The 20,938-nt window shown below is 54.2% G+C and overlaps 1 protein-coding gene across 3 annotated transcripts in view; it reads right to left on the minus strand.

Moving 5' to 3' along the window:
- Nucleotides 1-20,938, minus strand: part of GRK5 (G protein-coupled receptor kinase 5) — a 224,512-nt gene that overhangs the window by 124,903 nt on the left and 78,671 nt on the right. The gene's annotated exons all lie outside the window — the stretch shown is intronic.

Consider the following 20,938-nt stretch of genomic DNA (forward strand, 5'->3'; position numbering starts at 1 on the left):
AGGAACTGGTGAAGCCCTCTTGACAATACAGACTCCCAGGCTGCACCCCATCAGCCTGAGCCCCAACTCTCTGTGATCGGAACCCAGGAGTCGGGCTACGTAAAAGGCTCCCCAGGCGATTCTTAGGTAGCCAGTCTATGGCAACAGGAGTCTATTTAAGACACACACACACACACACACACTTTTTTATAGGTTAATTTATCCATTAAGAAAATTAACACCAAAACTTTAAAAACAAAGAAAATGAACAAAATTCATTAATTCATTAAACCAGTATGTGTAGAGCATCTAGTAAATGCCGAGCACTATGCAGGTGCTGGGGACGTGGGGACGGGCAAGACAGACGGGGTGTCACCCTCTCGGGGCTTCCTTCTTTGGGTGCCCGATCTAGTGAGGAAGATAAACATCAAAGGCTTGATTTCAGTGGTTCTCAACCCCTGGGCAATTTGTCCTCCAGGGGACATTCGGCAGTGTCTAGAGATATTTGGAGTTGTCACAACTGGATGAGGGTGCTACCAGCATCTAGCAGGTAGAGGCCAGAGATACAGTTAAACCTTGCCTAATGAGCAGGACAGCACCCCACAACAGAGAACAATGTGCTCAAAGTGTCAATAGTGCTGAAACGGAGAAATGCTGCTTTATTTAATGACCATTATGACCAACACTCAGAAGGAGTGCGAGGTTTGGGAGAGACTCGCTAGTAATGGGGCCACAGTGGTGGTAGTAGGGAGGTGGCAAAGGTGAGTCAAGGCTGGAGGATGTGACCCAGAGGCTGGAGTAATGAAGGGCCGGTGGGTACCACACAGCCACCTGGGGCTTCCTTCGTCCTTCTCCTCGCTTCCTCATCCCCCAGAACAGGGCAGGGACTATGGCAGGCAAATCAATGCTCCTCCAAAGTATCCCTTAATCCCTGGCACCTGTGAATATGTTAGGTTATGTGGCAAAGGAAATTAAGGTTGCAGACTGAATTAAGGATAATGACAGGGACATTATCCTGGATGATTTGGGGGGACCCGATGTAACCAGAGTCCTTAATTTTGGAAGCAAAGGTGGGAGAGTCAGCTCAGAGTGATGTGATGTGCGAAACACTAGACCAGCTGTTGCTGGCTTTGAAGAAGGAAGGGGCCACGAGCCAAGGAGTGCAGGCGACCGCTAGAAGCTAGACAAGCAAGAACACAGATTCTCGCCTAGAGCCCCCAGAAAGGAAAGAGCCCTGCCAACACCCTAGTTTTAACCCAGTGAGACCCAGGTCAGACTTCTGACCTCCAGAATTGACCCCTCTGCCTGTTGAAGTCCTGCTCTTTCTTCAAGCCCCCAACCTTATGCCCCTTCCAGGGCTGCCCTTGAGAGGCAGATCCCTTGTCTGCCCACAGCCCTCTCCCAGCTCAGCCCAGACCTGCTCCATATCCTTCCAGAGGGTGGGGCAGCTAACACAACTGGCCTGGACAATTGCAAGCTTTTGTTAAGTTATGCTGACTGACTGGTTAAGTGAATATTTGCTTAGCACTGAACTAAATGCTACACGCTTGGTCCTCAATAAGGCAGTTACTAGCCCCATTTCACAGATGAGAAACCTGAGGCTCAGGGAGAGGAATTAATGGGGCCAATGGATGAACCACACACGCAAACAGGAGCATGTATCTTCTCCAACCCACACTGACTGGCAGCCACTTCCCGTCTTGAGCATCCTTGGGCTTTATTCTCTTTACCAACCAGCCTACGGTTGCTCACAGTTTACCTTCCACAGGCTAAAAATGAGACGGCCAAGAGGACAGAGTGCCTACCTTCGTGGACGTCCAGCTCATTCCACGCTTAAAAGGGCAGAGCTGAGTGAGACCACTGGGGGTGTGGCTAGGCAGGTGGGGGCTGCATGGAGGAAGGGCGCCCCAGCCAGGGAGGGGATGCCAGCAACACAGGCTGGGAGCCAGACAGGAGGGCTCCCATCAGAGGTGAGAAGAGACCAAGATGTCAGGCTTGTGGACATGGGCTGAACTCTACCCACTCATGGCTCTGGGGAAGGCACCAAAGGACCAGGGCAGCAGGTCTCTCTCCTGGGTGGGCAAGAGTCCAAGCAAAACCTGGAGAAAGGTGGGCGACAGGAAGATGCAGCCTCCAGAGAGGAAGTTGCTTACCAAATCACTTCTGCTTTCTCCAGCCCCCAGGGTCTCCCTTGGCTGCCAGCAATGGCCTCGTGCAGGTACACCCCAGATGGGCCGAGGGAAGTGTGATAAGGGGGTGGCAGGGCAGGAGGAGGGAGAGTGGCCAGCAGGAGGGCAAGTCCTAGCAGGGATGGAGCGCAGGACTTGGGGGAAAAAGCAAAGTAATAAAGAGCTACTGTGTCTTAAGCACGGGCCAAGTGCTCATAACAGGGTGAGCTGCTGAGAAACGAGCTGGCATTTCTTTTCCTCCTGTGGATGCGCCCAGGGAAGAATGAAAAGATCAGGCCAGAAAACTGCCATGAGAAAACTGTCACTGTGGGGGAAGAAACTGGCTGTTATTCTTGTTGCTTTTACTGTTTTCCAGGGAGGTGTTCATGCTTTGCAGGCTGAGGACTGAAATGAGAACAACAGGGAGACAGTACGGTGGGGAGGCCTTTGCCCCTGCTGGATCCCAGGGACAAGGGGCTCTGAGCTGTGAGGGACCCGGGACCAGCCTGACACAGGGGAGTGGAAAAGCGTAGAGACCTCTCCTCCAAAGGACACTGACAAAATCGGCAACAGCAGTGACCCCGATGGTGTGAGGTCTTATTTGCTGGATTCCTTTGAGCCCTGGGGCTTCTCGTGCCATCCATGGAAGGGAGTGGGACAGACCTTTGCAAAACAATTGACCTTGAACTTCTCATCAATCTTACAGTATATCTGATTTGGAAGTTAGAGAAATGTGGCATTTCCTGTACTACCAGAGTCAGGGAGCTGTTTGTTAAGACGCCCTCTCATCTAATCCTCACATCAACCACACAAGGTAGGTCCTCTTACTGGACCCATTTGACAGGTGAGGAAATAGAGTCTCAGAAAGGCAAGAACCTTGGCTCAAATCACTCAAGCGGTTTGTGTCACACACCCAGGCATCCTGACTCCTACTCTAATGTTCTCTTCCTCCCTGGTCAGAGAAAGGTTCCTTGGGGGAAGCTGAGAAAGGCTCTCTGCATTTGTTGGAAAGACCTTCCTTCACACCCTTGAATCAGTGGTTCCCAATGTGGTCCTTGGACCAGTTGCACCAGCATCACTGGGGAATTTGTCAGAAATGCAAAATCTTGGGCCCCACCTTAGATCTACTGAGTCAGAAACTCTGGGAGGGGGCTCAGTGGTCCGTTTTAATGAGCCTTCCAGGTTGATTCTGATGCACAGTCAAGTTTGAGAAAGCCCTTGAGCATCATGTGGGAAACGGGACAACGATAGGACCACTCTTTCTGGAAATTTCTCTCTCTGACTTATTTCTGCCCTGCCTACTTCTTTTCTAGATCTGAAAAAATTCACAGCAGTTTGGACCAATTTGGTGATCCTGGGGTCTGACTCTGACAAGAATCCCGGTCCCTGTCCCCATAAAACCACTTACCCGGCCACTCGCCGGTGTAGGAAGGCAAACTGGATGTGGACCCAACTGTTTCCAGAAATCCAGAGGGAGACACTGGAGAGAAGCTCACCAGTGGCCATGGGGGAACAGGTTGGTGAGATGGCCTCAGGGGCCCACCACACCCGGCACCAGGCCCGGGTCTCGCTCCCTACGGAGCAGGCGGGACCCACCTCAAACCCCACCCGAATCATCAGTGCACACACCCTATACTTCCTGGGTACCTCTTCCCATTCTGACCTCTTCCCTTTGGACCTTAATTGTTCTCTGGAACCCAGAGAGAAGAGCATCATCCCTGGAGATAGGCACACTGGGATCCGGAGAGCACCTGATTCGTTTTGTGGGCCCTGAGGAAGTGGAAGCCGGTCTTCCCATGGACCACATCCTCCAGGACAAACTTGTCAACTCACACTGGAAAACTGTGTTGGTGAGTGCGGTTCTAACCAAGGTGAGCAGGAAGAGAGAATCATTTAAGCTGACCCACAAAGACAGGGATTATTACCAGGATCACTGGAGCCTCTAGGAATCCAAGGAGAGGCAGCCAAGAGCAGCTGGGTTTGTGGGAACAGGAAGGCTGTGGAGACACAGAGAACCCGGGGCTGGGGTGTCTCTGCCTCTCACTCCGCCATGTGCCTCTCTGCAGACCATGCCAGGCTTACTCACCACTTTGCATGGAACCCAATTGGCTGTTGTTGTATAACGAAGAAACTGACTTTGTCCCTGGTTCCTGGTAGGTGATCTCCCAGTCCTGGGAATTTTCCGAGTGATGGGGGTGTGGGTTTTATTCGTGGTGGGCCCCCGGAACCACACCCGAGCTCATGCTAAGGAGACGACTCAAGCTGGGGCTGGCCATGCCAGAATGACCAACCGTGGGCTTAGAGAGTTGGGGCTTTGAGCCAAATGGTGGTACCCAAACTTCGGGGAGGGGAAGGGGGCTGGAGACTGGGTTCAAACGCGCGGCTAATGATTCAATCCATCACGCCTAAGTAATGAAAAGTCCAATAAAAACTCTGGGCACCGGGCTTGGGTGCACTTCCTGGTTGGTGATCATACACTGGTGCCGGGATGGTGACGTGTCCCTAGCAGACCTTGCCCTATGCATCTCCCACTTTCGCTGGTTCAGATTTGTATCCTTTCGCTCTGATAAAACTGTAAATATAGCGCTCTCCTGAGCTCTGTGAGTCGTCCTAGTGAATCATCAAACCTGAGAGGGGTTGGGGGAATCCCCAAATTTTTAGCCAGTTAGTCAGAAGTATGTGTGGCCTGGGGACTCTCAAACTGGTGGCTGTGGTCTGAAGTGAGGGTGGTCTTGTGGGGATTGCGCTTCCTCTGCGGAGTCTTTGCTCACTCAGGGTGGTCAGTCTCAGAATGGTGTTGCAGCCGGCAGGCCCCAAAGCCCCCTCCCTGCCCATCTGCCAGAATCCTGAGCCTAGAGTCCCAAGGAGCAAATCTGATTGGCCAGCTCACCTTTTCTCTCCAGGCACGCCACATGTCGTGGGCCAGCCTAGGCTCTGAAATTACCCAATCAGCTCTGGCCCTTGTGGATGGGGCGAGACGGAGGGGCTGAGCGAGCTTTGCCCGTTCAGTGCAGAGGCCCCCAGGTGGTGCCAGATGTAACTAGAGGCAGCACAGGCGAAACCACAGAAACAGCTGCCCTCTCTTCCAAAACGGTTTAGGGCACTGCTGGTTAAAGGCACAAGGACACAGGATGGAGGGGGGCCCGGGCCACAGGGGCCCCAGGATTCCCAGCAGGGCCTCTTCCTCCTGTCACCTCAGAGCCCCTTCCTCGGAATGGCTTGTGGGTCACCAAGCTTCCAGGAGGCTGGGAAAGGTCATGTTAATGCCAGGGACCAAATCTGTTAGAAATTCAAATTGTGTTGTAAAGCAGGTCTTTAGACCACGCGTCTGGGGGCTGGGGGGTGAGAACCATGAAAACTGGAGGAGCTGCTCTCAGCGCATTTGGATCAAGGTCTGGGAGGGTCTCAAGCATCCTGGTGACTGACTGTACATGGGAAGGATCTCTCTCTGTGTTCCCAGCCACAGAAGCTGATGACTCAGCCACTCCAGCCGGTCAAGTGGAAGGCACTATGACAATTTTGCCTGTGACATCTGTGGAGCTAAAGAGTCTGTTCAATTCCTTTCTAACCAGGTGAGTTTTCAGGACTCAGTTTCCACAGCACTGCCAGCAGGGTTGGTTTTCCAGAAAATATCGCCACGGGGAGGCCGTGGGTGTTCTCAAAGGCCACAGGCAATGCGGAGGAGGCCAGTTTTCCTGGTGGGGTAGGTGGACCCTGTGTCTGCTTGTTTCTATGCTCGCCCTCCCTGCCACCAAGATTTCTGTCCCATCCACCTGGGCTCTGTCCCCTTTGCCATTGCCAGAGTGGCACCCGCAGCTGAAGCTGAAGAGGAGGGTGTATCTCACTGGTTCAGAGTCTCTTTTCATACAGCCCCAAACAAGGCAAGATCCCAATTATAGGGCCATTCGGGACTGCGTCACTGAGTGACTCAAGCCTTTTCAAAAGGGACATGACTCCAGCCAAATGTACTTGAGGTGACCTCAGCCTGCAGGGGACTTTCTCCAACCCAATGCACTTGGCAACCACTGTGAAAGGGAGACGGGCCCACCCCTCTGGCCTCAGTTTCCTCACCTGGGATGGGAGGGGGAGGAGGGGGCGGGGGAGGGTGATGCCAGGTCATGGCAGCAGAACCCTTTTTTTCCAAAAGAGTGTTTCTTTAAGATCGCATTAGTACAGATGAGAAGGGAGCTGATCGGGTGCGTGGGGCAAGGGGGATGGAGCTTGCAAACCCAGGGCCAGGGGCCTCGTTCTATTTTTGTAGGTCTCACTTTCTAGAACTATCCAGTACCCACAGGGTCTCTGCCTCAGGACACCCTCTTCTGTGACGTTTCCTGGACGCCCCCTGCATCTAGTTGACTCCCCCCTCCATCCTCCCCTGTCCTCCACTCCTCCGTTACCCCACCGTCCCAAAGCGCTGGAGCTGGGAGGTCAGGATCTGGTGGCGACAAGTGGAGACGCCCCCAGAACTACCCGCTGATGGAAACGTCTGGAAGAAAACACAACACGAGGGGCTACCAAAGGCACCTCTGGCCCAGAATCTCCTGTGATGGGAGCTGTGCCATTTAAGCGGGGCAGCCGAGTCCACGGCTCCTCGGGGCAGGAAGCATCCGGCAGCCCTGGTGTCTTCAAGTGTGTCCAGCGCCATCCTAGCTGGCAAAGGACCCCAGGAGTGGGCAAGAGAGGGAGGAGGGCAGGGCTCGGGGCACAGAGCCTCTTCCCACCCAGAGGGGCTTGCTACCTTCACACCACCACCACCTGAATTCATCAGAATCCAGGATGAAGCCCTGGGCTCCAATCAGAAGGCTGACACTGGTGCAGGCGCAGCCAGGCCGGGGAGCACCTGCCCACACTCAGCGAAGCAAGGAGGACGGGACAAGACCGGAGGCCTTTCCGGGGCCTGTCTACCCGCCTGGGAGCTGAACTCCGCGGCTTAGTTGGAGCTTCCGTTGTTCACAGGGACCCCACCAGGAGGGTGGGCAAAAACCACGGTGGGCAAACAGAAGCAGTGCCTTCCCACACCCCAGGCCTCAAGGCCGGCTGCACCCTCCATGGGACCAGACATGGGGAGGCAAAGACACACAGGGATCCTGACCACGAACGTTTCGTGGTGCCACAGCTGTCAGCTACCAGAACCTAAAACCTCCAGGATGTTCTTCAAAGGAAGCGCGGTACTGAAGCGGCGAGAGGTGGGGGGGGGGGGGGGGGGAGCAGCACGGGGCGTGTGCGGCCTGCAGGCAGGTCCCAGCACCTCCAGGCCCCACCCCATGGCCACGCCGCAGCCGGGTTTCCAGGGCAGAAAAGCCTCAGCCACAACCAGAAAGATCCCACAACCTCAATTAGGAAAACCCAAACCAACACCAGGCCTGGTAACTGGTTGCCATGGGGCTGGGGGGACGCGGCCCCTCCCCATCACACGGAGCCTGAGAGAGGGGAGGCCTCCGGTGTGGCTTTGCGGTGGGAGTGGGAGGGCAGGGGGGCCCGGGGACGGCCCCTCCCAGGAAACCCTTGCTGCCAGGGGCAGCACTGAGACTGGGCCACCTTGACCGGAGGCTGCTGCCCTTGTGCTGGCTGCGCTGTTTACCAGGGCTTCTCACGCCCACGGCCTCCGGCCTCTTCACTGGAGTATGATAAGGTGGCTGTCACAGCATGTTATCTGAGCCCCGCCACACACAGGGTCTTCCCCAGTCACTCAGTGTTCTCTCTTGCGAAGGAAGATGCTGCTACCCAATCTGCACCGCTGCGATAAGAGTTAGAGTCAAGTGTGCAAGTGCCCAGCACACAGCAGGGGCTCACTGGATGTAGCCATTATCAACACCACCACCATCATCACCACTGCCACCCCATCACCACCATCCCCACCCCCCCAACCTCACCATCAACATCACTGCCACCCCCCCATCGTCCCCACCACCACCCCCATCCCCACCACCATCGCCGCCGTCAACATCATCCCCGCTACCACGATCACCCTCACCACCACCACCACCATCACCATCCCTACCAACACCACTACCACCATCATCATCACCCGTCACCACCACCACCATCACGACTTCTGTAAATGAGATAACTGAGGACACAGAGCTGGCGAGGGACAGACAGCAGGTCTAAAGCCCAGGTGTTAGGACTCCCAAGTTCAGCCATCTCTCCACCCTATCACTGCCCCCACGCAACACACACACACACACACACACACACACACACACACACACACACACACACTTCCCCATCGGCATGATGTCAGCCTCTGTCCTGACATTTACCAGAGGTGCCACAGGAAAGCCATGCAGGAGGGTTACCTGATTTGGTGCCCGTGACTTCTCTGACCTCACCTGCTTCTACTCCTTCCTTCCCTCACTCCAGCCATCCTCTCCTCTTGCTCCTCACATACCCCATGGACCTTCCCACCTGAGGACCTATGTATGCTCTACCTCAGGAGTCAGGAACTTTTTCTGTAAAGACCCAGGTGAAGTCCCTGAGTCACAGACAACATAATACGTAAACAAATGAACATGGCTTTATTCCGATAAAACTTTATTACAAAAACAGACAGCAGGCTGTTGGCCCGGGGGTCACAGTTCACCTGAGTTCATCTGTTCCTGCTACTCCCTCTGCCCGGAGCCTTCCTCTTTCTCCCTGGGAGAAAACATCCCAAGTGTTAACACCTTCCCCTCCTTTAGCCTTTTGCACAAATATCACTCTCTCCATGAAGCTGACCCTGCCCACCTTTTTTTCCCTAATAAATATGTTTTCCCTAATAAATAAAATTGATACTTTAAAGGGAACAATTCAGTGGCATTTAGGACATTCACGACGCTGTGCTACCTCCACCGCTGCCTAGTTCCAGAGCATTTCCACGCCTCCAAGGCAACACCTGCTGCTCACCTGTTCTAACACTACAGGCTGTACCCACCCACTGCCTGCCTCTCCGGATCCCTCTACCCTTCTTTTACTTTGCAGGTTTAATTTCGACTGCACATATCACTTTGTAACATTCCACGTGGCTTATTGCCTGTGTCCATCCCTCCTTCCATTAGAATGCAGGCTTCACAAGGGCAGGGATCTTGGTTTTGTTCCCTGCTGTCTCCCAAACACCCAGAACAGTGCTTGGCACATAGTAAATGCTCAGTAACTCGTTGACAAATAGACTGATAAACAGATGGAGAGGCAGGACCACAAGGGAAGAGATGGTTTCCAAATGAACTTGATTATTTTATTTTTTATGTTTTGGCCGCACCACACCACACGGCATGCAGGATCTTAGTTCCCCGACCAGGGATCAAACCCATGCCCCCTGCGGTGGAAGCTCGGAGTCTTAACTGCTGGACCACCAGGAAAGTCCCCCAAATGGACTTTAAAACAATAAAAGAGCCCTTTCTCCTAGGGCAGCATGGAAAGAGAGGGGGCTCTATCAGACGAGCAGCGTTGGACTTCTGAGTCCTCTGTCCACCAGCTGAGTGACCACAGGACACCTTCCCAATCTCTCTGAGCCACAGTTTCCTAACAGGTGTAATAACCAAATGCCCTTTGTCAGGGTCAGATAGAGAGTGTGCTTAGCACAGCGCACCGGGCGGGCGCGAACACGATTTTAAGCCGTCCTGCTTCCCATCTCGGCTCCCCAAGCATCCCCTCCCCGTGGCTTTCCCCGTCCCCCCCTCCTCCTCTCTGTCTCTTCACGAGTTGAGTGAACATTTCCTTCAGGAGAAAACAGATGCCCCTGTCCTCTTGCAAACACTAATGACCTTCTTTAAAATGTCCTTTCCAAGGAAAATCATTTCCCAAATGTACTTTCAGGCTTACGATGCTTTTGCCCACACTGGTTTTCACAGTTGAGAAAGTCTGGCCACAAAAATTAACTTCTCACTGCAAAAGTAATCCCGTTCTCTCAGCAAAGCCCAAATTTGGTCACTTTTGTCTTCACTATGTTTCCTATAGGTTAAAGAAAAGAAAGTGTGGGGGGGGGGGATTGGGGAGTGGGAGGGAGGTGAGCTGACCCCTGAGAAAAGCCACTGGCATTGAAAGTTGGCCCCTGCAGCACAATTGTGGCTATTTTGTTAGAGAAATAAACAGGACTGTTTGCTCATGAAGAAATGCCTCAATTTTTCAGAAGATACTCATAAAAATACTTGCATTTTCCTGTGAGTAATAATTACTTCTGCTGTCCCCAGAATTTCTGCATCATCTACTTAAAAGAAGCTGAACAGACTCTTTAGAAATCCTTCCCAATCAAATCCACCTAGCGACCTGGGTATGTTATGATGTAGCTATGACTGTGCACACAGAAAGGCTGGGAATCTGAGGTGTAAAGAGGCCAGGGCGAGCCAGGCCCCAGCCTGAGCGCTACAGCAACATAATTTCTGAGTCTCATGCTACCACAGCGAAGTGGATTTGTTTTGCAGATGCGGAAACAAGCCCAGAGAGGCCAAGAATCTGGCCCAGGGTCACACAGCCACTAAGTGGCTAAGCTGGAATTTGAACCTAAGAATGCCTGGTTCTTAATTCCTGGTCCTCGAGGCTGACATGGGATTAGTTCAAGGGACAGATGACAACTAGGCCCTGAGAAAGTTCCCCCCAAGTCTGAGGCTATGGAAGCCCCAGACCAGCACAGCACAGCAGCACCTATAGACAGAAGTTTGCAGTGCAGAGGTGAAGTCTCCCAAACTGGGGTCTAGAAGAGAGTTCTTGATCCCCACCTACCTTCCCCCAAGCATGCGCTTCTACCCCTCGGTAAATGGTACCACCATTCACCCAGCCACTTAGGCCAAAAGCCTAGTGTCATCCCTGATCTCACCCTCTTCATGGCCCCTGTGGTAAACAGCCTCCATGATGGCCCAGTGATTCTTGCCTCCTGGGATTCACAGCCTGTGCAGTCCCCTCCCACACTGAACCTGTGTAACCAAAGGGATGTGGTGGAAATGACAGTATGACTCCACGGCTAGGTCGTGAAAGTACTGTGGCCTCTGCCCTGCCCTCTCTTGGATCACTTGCTCTGAGGACACCTATGGAGAGGCCCACGTGGGGAAGAGCTGAGACCTCCGGGAAGCAGCCGGCATTGATTTGCCAAGCCATGTGCAGGAGCCACCCTGGAAGCGGGCCTTCCGGCCCCAGTCAAGCCTTCAGGTGATGGCAGCTCCGGCTAACATCATGACTGCAACCTGAGACCGTAAGCCAGCACCACCCAGCTAAGCCACTCCCCAATTCCTGACTCACAAAAACCATGAGTTAACAAATGTTGATTGTTGTTCTAAGCTGCTAAGTAACCTCTTACACAGCGACAGCTAACTAACAGTCTTTCACCTGCAACCATCCAGCAAGTCCTCCAGGTTCTCTTTCCAAATGACATTTTCACTCTGCCATCTCCCTGCCCCTCCAAAGTGGGCCACCGCCCTGATCCAGGCCACCATCACATTTCACAGGATGGCTGCAGCAGCCTCCTGACGCCTCCCTGCCTCCATCTGGTTCCCGTCCAATGCACCGTCCATCTTGCAGCCTGTGTCATTCTACAAAAGCAAACCACTTCCAGTCTCTCCAATGGCTCCCCATGGTCCTTGGGGTGAGACCTGAACCCTTCGCCGTGACCAAAAGGCCTGCAGGCTGAAGCCCACCTGCCTCCCCATCCTACCTCATCTCCTGGTTCACTCCGTGCCAGTCGCACTGGGCTGCCTTTGGTTTCCCAAATACACCAGTTCCTCCCCTCCCCCGCAACTCCGAGTCCGTGTGCCCGGCTGTTTCTTCTGCCTGAAACACGCTCCTCATGACTCTTTTCTTTGGTTTCCATCTGAGAGATCACCCCCTCCGAGAGGCCTTCGCTGATCCCCTTGTCTAGCAGATACTCCCCATCACGTCTTGTTTATTCCCCTTATAAACTGTAATGACCTTGAATTATTTTATTCATTTATCTTTTAGGCCTGCTTATCGTCACCCACCCACCCCACCCATTAGAAGGTTACTCCTCAAAAGCTGGCATCATGACTATACCTAGTGCCTGGCACCGAGCAGGTACACAATAAAATGTTCTTAAATGAATGAGTGAATGACTCCCCCGTCTTAATGTGACCCCAGGAAAAATCCCTGTCATTTCAGAGCTTGTAATTCCCAACAAGGAAACTATTAACTAACTTCCTGTGTGACCCTGGGGAGTCCCTTCCCCTCTCTGGGCCTCAGTTTCTTCAGATGAGGAGTTGGGCCCATGAGCTCTCAGGGCCCATGGGTCCTTGCAAAGGACCCAAGAGCAGTTAAGCCACACTCTGGGAAAGGTAAAAAGAACCCCATTTTTTGTGCTACTGGACTGGACCAGAGGGCCTCACCTTGGGTTCTACAGAGCCGGCACGTTGTCCTTAAAGCTCAAAATAGCATCTCTACAGGAAGAACTGCTTTCTTTAAGGACTGTCTAAATTTCTGACCCAGTAAAGCGCACAGGCTACTTCTACCATGAGCACAGGTACCTGAGGATGAACCAGAGCACCTGTGTTCTCTGCAGGGACCTGGGGACAAGCCCACCACTCGCTGCCGCAGACCTTGGCCCTGACCTTGCGTGTTCAGCCCACAAAGATGTGCTGGGCATCTGGTGCAGACCCCACTGCAGGCGATCACTCACAGAGGATCAAAGACGGTGCCTGGAGAGGTGGAGCGTCCAGCTGCGGACTCACAGAGGCAGAGTCTGTGCTGGGGTCCCATGACCCTTTCCCTCCTAATTCCCATTACACAGCAGAGACAATGGGAGCAAGGCGGTTGGCCTTACAAAGTCTTTGTCTAAAATGCTTCTTTAGTTGTAAAATGGCCAAGCAGAGCTCTATTTGGCAGATCAGATTTCTACCCCTAGGAATTCAGAAACAAACTTGAATACAGAAAGGAGAGCCAGCTGCAAGTGAGTAGGACATGGTTGTTTTAATTTCCTGTTGATGCTATAACAAATTACCACACATTTAGTGGCTTTAAATAACATGAATTTATTATCTTACAGTTCTGGAAGTCAGAAGTCCGCAATCAGATTCACTGGGCTAAAACCAAGGTGTTGGCAGGGCTGATTCCTTCTGGAGGTTCTAGGGAAGAATCTGTTCCCATGCCTTTTCCAGCTCCCAGAGGCTGCCCGCATTCCCTGGCTCATGGTCCCTTCCTCCAGCTTCAAAGCCAGCAACCACTGGTTGAGTCTTTCTCAAGCTGCATCGCTCTGACCTCCTTTTCTGTAGTCAGATCTCCCTCTGCCTCCCTCTTACAAGGACCCCTGTGATGACATCGGGCCCACCAGGATAATCCAGGCAAACCTCCCCATCTCAAGATCCTTTAATTAGTGTAATTAAGCCAAAAAATCCCTTTACCAGGTGGGTAACTTATTCACAAGTTGCAGGGATTTGGATGTTGACATCTTTGGGGGCCCTTATTCAGTTTGCCACAGTGGTGATTAAGATGACACGTTCCAGGGTCGGACTGCCTGGGTTCACATCCCAGCTGTGTCCTTTATTAGCTGTGTGACAGACTCTGGGCAAGTACTCAACCTCTCTGAGCTTCAGCTGACTCTTTTCTGACCTCACAGACACAGGAGTCCTGAGTTGATGCATGTAAAGCACTTAGCACAGTGAAGAAAGCTCAATGAGAACGGGCTGTAATTACTCCCTCCTCTCCACCAGACTCAGAACTAATGGACGCCAGATCTGGGAGGGGCCTTGGTGATCACACAGCCCTGCCCCTCAATGAATAGCTGGGGATACAGAGGCCCAGAGAGAAGTGAGTCATGCAGGGCGCACTGCATTTTCTCAGGCAAAGCCCCAATACCCTCTAACAACCACCTGGCACAGACTAGCCAGAAGAAGCATCCAGCAGGACGGAGGCCATGGCCCCCCTGCACCCAGCACACTGCCCTGCACCCAGTAGATGCTGGCGGATGCTGCAGCCGGAGAGTCACACGGAAGGGGGAGGGAAGTGCTCCCTAGCAGAACGCCAGCAGGAAGCACCTGCAGGTGCAGTGCCCTGGCCAGAATCTCACACCCGTGGTTCCCACCCTACCCACCAGGCTCAGGGGCCAGGGTCAGACACAACGCATCTCCCCAGGAGAGGTCAGCAGGACTCATCTCAGCTAGGGACATCGAGCCCCATGTTCCGGGCCAAGAGAAAGCTCTGGACTGCAAACGTCAGCCGGGCCCCTTGCTTCCTTCCCGCTCGGCGTGACCTCAGATTGGACACCTCCTCTCTTTGGGCCTCTGTTTCCGCATCAGAAAAGAGAGGTCCTGGACCAGATTACTGATCCTCAATCTGCAATCCCTGCTTCCATGGATTTCAGAGAGTTCTAGAGAGCCGTCCATGGACGTAAAACTGAAGCACATGCCCAGCTTGCTCGTCCAGATGTCCAAGTTCATCAGTGTGTGCGGTTCAGACTAAACGGACGTGTTTGGAGGTGTCTGCGATCAACAAAATGGGGAAAACAGTGACTCACCTCACACAGATGCCCTGGTTAGCAGGCAAGTTCCTCCACAAAAGGAGAGAAGAATCACCAAGGGCCCTTGGCAGAAGCTCAGCTAGGCTCTGCTGCATCCAACCGAAGAAGGCTGACTCACCCCAAAGGTTTCCCCTCCCACTAATCTAGCTTACGCAGGCACTGCCCCCGATGGTCCAATTTCCCCCACCAACATACTGTCTTCCAGCTGACACCCAGGACTCCTAGAACGCCTTTCCAAGGACCTTTCTCTTGGTCTCAGGGGCAGCTGAAAGCAGACTTTCAAACAGAGAGGAGGTGGGGTGGCCTCCAGGGCAAAAGCCAGGCCTTCACTTGCTTCCTCACTGGGGAAGAGTTCCTGCCTCAGGGCCTTTGCACACGTCATTCCCCTGCCAGATACACACTTCCAGTATTTTTTTTTAATGAAATATTTCAAGCTTAAAGAGAATTAAAAAAATTTAAACATATATCCACAGGTTTTGTGAAAATAATTCATTCATCCACTCTTTGTTGAGAGATATGGGTTATTTCCAGATTTTTACCTTCACAAATAATGCTGCTCTGAGCGCTCTGACACATGTCACCCCCACTTCCCCAGACAAGTGTTCAGGTCTCAGCGTCACATCATTCCCTGAACCCCCTCCCCATCGATCCAAGAGTTATGTCTCCGTGTTTCTCTCTCACTGCTCCCCAGAGTCCTTCCTTCAAAGACTTATAATTTATGTCTTAATTAGGTCCCATCCGAGGCCATGTCGCTTTTGCTTATCAGCACTCAGGGACTAGGACACGCTTCCAGGCCCACGGCAGACCTCAGTTAGTGTCTGCAAATGAGTGAGGGAACGAATGAATGAGTGAGCAGAGGCAGCGCCTCAGAAGCAGGCTGTGCTGTGCTCCTTTCTACCCGGGACTCTGAGAGGTGACCCTGGCACATCTTCTGCCTGCCCCTTGCTCTGCCCTCAAAGGGATGGGAAGGGGCCAAGGATCCCCTGGGGACCTTGGGTTCCTCAAGCTTCTGAGAGCCCTGAGCCCTGAAGCAGGGAGCCCTGGGAGCTGGAGGGTCAGAGGCTCTAGGCCAGGCCCTCAGTGCCAAGCTCAACGTGAGGTTCAGGAGACCTTCACCTGGGCTTTCCCAGGGCTCCTAGCAGCCAGGCACCCGGTCCAGCTCCACCTCGGCAGGTCTGGGGAACACACTTCCATGGCCATGTCCAGTTGTGGGAGGCAGCTGCTCTGGGAACCCTGATAGCTGGGCCAGGGGCCGCACCTCATTCCTGGCATCCCTGTGCAGCTGAAACAGACCAGCCCCCACCTGCTGGCCACACCTGACCTTGGCTCAGGCCAAGGAGCAGGGCTGGGCAATGCACCTTCACTTGCTATCAATCACTTAGGATCTCTGTTTCCAAAGCTTCAAGAGGAAGTGCTGGAAATAAGAGAACTGGGTGGCAGTCGAGGCAACAGTAATAATAACACCCGTGAGCTGCTGTTGCTGAGCAGCGTCCTCTATAGGCTGACCTCGCTCGATCCTCCCCCTCCACTCAGCGAGGAAGGTCCAGCTGTGCCAGATGAGGAAACTGAGGAATGGTGAAGCATTCTCCTCTTGCTTCAGGAGGTGCCGGGGCCTTAACCAAGCAGGCTTAGGGACCAGCCAGTGAAGCAGACTGGAGACAGACGGACAGACCATGACACTGTGAATGGTGATATTCTAAAAAGACAGGCAGCACAAGCCTCCCTGCCGGTCCATCCGGGCCCCTTCTGCTGCAGATTTCTGGGCGCTCTGTCCGAAGTCCACCCTCCAAGCACCCAGCGCAGACCCACGTTCAGCTCCTGGCCGCCCACCTCTTTTCAGGTGTGTGGGCTTTGACAAGTTGCTTCCCTTCCCAGCCTCCATTTTCTTCTCTGTGAAATGGGCTACTGCTCGCTGGATTGGGAGGAATAGCTGAGGAAATGCATGGGAAGCATACAGCACCGCATGAATCCTGGTAGCTCCCCAGGTGGCCAAGGGAGTGAGGGTGGGGGACTCGGAAACTCCCTCCTGGTCCTGAACCTGCCCCACCCCGTTCAAGGGACAGACACCGAACCCTGGGGATGGGGGTGAAAGGAGTAACCGCCACACACACACACACACACACACACACACACACACACACACACACACACACAACTGGCCTTGTTCTGAACACATAGGCTACTGAAAGGCACCGGAACACCCCAGCACCACAGAGTGGCGCAGACTGCCTGGTGGAGAGCACCCCAGGGCCCCGGGGTCGGGGTGACAATCACAGCCTGCCCCCTGCTCCCTGAGTTCCCTGCCCTGGGGCTCAGGGGTCCTGAGAGGAAGCCTGCCTGCCTTCCTTTCTCCATCCTTCTGACATTTCTGCTTCCTCGGGACACGGTGATTTTCTTTTTCTTTTATTTCACTCTCCTCCAACTCAGCATCACGGCCTGTATTCTGAGTCCCAGGAGCAGGGCCCAGTCGTGGCCTGGCCCCAAACCCCCGAATCAGAGCCGCCTCCTTGAGAGGTGGAGGGAGCAGAAACCCCCGGGGCCCCATACACAAGGCACTGCTGTCTCCTCTGGCTAATTCTGACCGTGAGGTTTCACTCAGCATCCCCATTTCAGAGGTGAGGAAACTGAGACTCAGAGCCCTGCACCGGCAACACCGGCAGGAATGGGAGACTTGGGATTCCAGCCCAGGTCTCTTGGCCTTTCAAGGACAAATACCTCAGCCGAGGCCAGCGCCGTCCAAGAGGAATAGAACATGGGCCACACGGGCAAACTTAGACTATCTGGCAGCCACATCAAAAGAGGAAAAAGAAATGAGTGAAATTGACTTTAATAACATTTCATATTTAACTCAATATATCAAATATCAATTCAACACATAATCAGTATAAAAAATTAGTAATGAGACACTTCACTTTTTTTGGTCATACTTAGTCTTTGAAATATTATATACACTTACAGCACAACTCAGTTCAGACTGGCCACATTTCAGGGGCTCCATGGCCACGTGTGGCGAGTGGCTACCAGCTTGGACAGCGCAGGTCTAGAGCAACAGAGAAGCACTGAAGACCAGGGGCAACCCATTCATTCATTCATTTATTCACTCATTCACTCAACCTACCAACCAACACTTACTGGGTACTTACAGTGGGCCAGGCGGGGGGCTAGGGGTAAGGACACAGTTTGAATGAGGAGGAATCAAGCCCTACCCCCACGGGTTTACACTGGGGAGCAGGCGGACATGGAGAAGGGAAGCCAGCCAGGGCAAGCCACACCCCACTGGCTCAGTCCCCAGAGTCCCAGGCCCTGTGCCCGTGAGGACACACATGGATGGTCACCTGCCAGGCCAGGGCATCTGACGTGAGGTTTGGGAAATGTGGGCACATCACACCCTCTTCTTCTGGACATCAGAGTAACAGCCCCTCCCCCTCCCTGCTAAAGAAAACTTGGCACAATAATGTCCTGGCATGACTTCCATCCTCAGACCCCGAGGGAGTCCTTCGGATTCGTCCAAACCTGATGGAGGAGCTTCGCTCCCCACCCACTGACAGGGCCAGGCAGCGGCAGATCAAGTGCAAGTGGGTCAGGTGTGCCCCTCAGGGGCCGGGGAGGAGGCGGGCGGGGCCCAGGCAGCTGTCGCAAAAGACGAGGCTGACGGCCCCTGCCCGGGCCCAAGGCTGCTCTGCCTGCAGCTCCCACCTGGCCTGAGCCCCGGCAGCAAACCTTCTTGGGAAGGAAGGGAAGGAAGGAGAAAGGGAGACGGGGTGGGAGGGGCTGCTCTTTCCGCAAACTCCCTGCGGTCCTCTCCCGCATGCGCGGAGGAGCAGGGGTTCTCCGTCCCCCGGGCCTAGACAGGGACGGGCACAGAGCGGGCCCTCGGTACACAACTGGTGAGGGGACGGTGTGGCTCACTGGCGACAGAGCTGGGTGCTGGTAAAGGACTTAATACCTGGAGTCAGGGGCCTGTCGGTGAGCTGGGTCGCTCACTACCTGGGTGACCTTGGACCAAACACTCTGAGCCCCAATCTCTGCATCTACAAAATGGGGATCAGATCGTCTACTCTGCTGCTCAGGGCTGTGAGGAATACCTGCGAGAGATGCGCGCACAGCTCTTGGCACACGGCAGGGCAAGCACGCAAGCAACAGTAGCTCTCAACGTTGTCCTCAAGTTGCCGTCACCGGGGACCAAACACATCAGCCAGGGCTGCCCAGGGCTGCCTCTCGGGCATTAAACCCTGAGTTTTCCAACTTCCCCAGACTCTGGGTAACATCACACCGTCCAGCCTCCTGGCTCCAGAAGGGCAGGGTGGAGTCTGCCCTTCCAGGCATGGTAGTGGACGCCCGCAGGAGCCAGGCACTGAGTGGCACCTTCAGGTAAGCAAGGACTCCGGCTCTGCCAGGGGAGGGGACCGCAGACCATGCAACCCTAGGTGGTGAGTGCATCGGAGGAGCCCTGCCGGGTCCCAAACCCAGGAGACACCCAGGATTCTTCACTTTCGCTCCCCCACTTTCTATTCCACACTGGGTCCATCCCCAGATCTGTGGTTTCTACAGCAAAACACATGCCTGTCCCCTCCCTGTTTCCACAGCTGCCACCTTGGACCAGGCCAGCATCAGCTCTTGTCACTCGACTGGACCAGCCTCCTCCCTGCTCTCCCACCTCTGTTGTCCCCCGCTTCAAACCATCTCGGCCCAGCAGCCAGAGCTATACCAACCCAAATCCAATCCTGGAATTCTCTCACATAAAGTCCTCCAATGACTTAACAATGAGCTTGGAATGATGTCCAAGGGCCTCGCACAGCTGGCCCCCACCACGGCCCAGGCCTGCACTCCCCTCCAGACAGCCTGACCTCCTCTAGTTCCCACGGAGACTTTCCAGTTGGTTCCCACCTCTGGGCCTTTGCTCCAGCTGTGCCCCCTGCCTGACCATCCCATGCGGGCCCCTTTCTGACACCTCTGAGTCACGTGAGCCCCGTGGCGGCTCTGTGGGCCCCCCTCTACAGTAACACTTCCACCCGCAGAGTCTGTCTCATACTCATCTAATCCCGCTTCATCTCACTGACTCCACAGTTCTCATCACCATCGGAAATTACCACTGTTTACGTATTTATAGATTATTTCCATCTGACATGATCTTGTTTGCTTCCTGGTTTACTGTCGGGCCACCACCCAAGCCTGAGGGCAGGGATGGCATGTGCCTTGGTCACTGCTGACCCGTGGAGTTCAGAACAATGCCGGATACACAGCCCTCCATCAATGCATGTGACTGACCTCCTACTCACTGGGCAACCTCGGGAGAGCCAGAGACCCCCCTCTGGGGAATGCCACTGACTCCGAGGGGTTGTAGAGGCAGGGGCGGGAGGTGGGGGGGACCAGGGAAGGAGGACGCAGACGCTCTTGCCTCCTGAACCTTTGCCCCATTGACAGTGTCTACAAGCAGTGGTGGGGCAGGTGGGGCACTGTCACCCCGGGGGATAGCGGATCCTCCAGAGACCCCTAGCAGGGGCCCCAGGGAACCCCCTGCCTCAGTGTGGAAGGAGCCCGACAGGCCCCGCCCCCTCCTCAGGCTCCAGGCTCTCCAGCCTCTGCTCAAACACCTGGAGGGACCTGCTTTCTGGCCCTAAGAAGTATTTACATTTTGATTAAGTCTGGTTTTAAACCACCAGGTAGGCTGGCCTGAGGCCGATACACCCCAGCCAGTCCCGCTGTAATAACAGCGCACTGAGGGGCAGGTAAGAAATGTGGGCCCGAGGGAGGACTTGCCCCTGCTCCCAGGGGCCTCCTAACCCCACTCTCTGCCCTAAGCTGCCTGCCAGAGACAGGGCACCACCGGCTCTGTGAACAGAAGCAGTAAGCAGTCTGGGGAGCCCCGAAGTCCTGCCTGGGAAATAAACACGCAGGGCAAGGAGCAGGGGCACCCTGACCAAGCTAGACTGCGAGGAGAGTGGCCCTCGGGCTGCCCTGCCCCCAGCCGGGGCCTCCCTCCTGCCAGGTGGTGTCTCACCCAGGAAGCAGGAAGTGAGTCTATTCCTAAGTGGGGACTTGCACAAGTTACATTTTTCTCCTGTTGGATGTACTCTGAGGACTCTAGCAACAACCAACCACTGTGAGACCTCAGGAGGCTGGAAGAGAGTCCAGATTTTTATTTACAACCTTCAAGTCTCCTTGAAAGTGTGATTCTGGAAGCAGCAAATGACACCCTAAAGGAATGTGGACTCCTGAATTCAAAATATCCACTGGGCAAGACATGCCACCACACCTACTCCCTGCCACCCCACCTGCAAAGGGAAAAGGTCTAGGCAACTAACGAATGCTTCAAAAAGGCGATTTCTTTCATTTCTGGCCCCTTTCATAGGAAATC

The sequence above is a fragment of the Delphinus delphis genome, chromosome 16, assembly GCF_949987515.2.
Source record: "Delphinus delphis chromosome 16, mDelDel1.2, whole genome shotgun sequence".
NCBI lineage: Eukaryota > Metazoa > Chordata > Mammalia > Artiodactyla > Delphinidae > Delphinus > Delphinus delphis.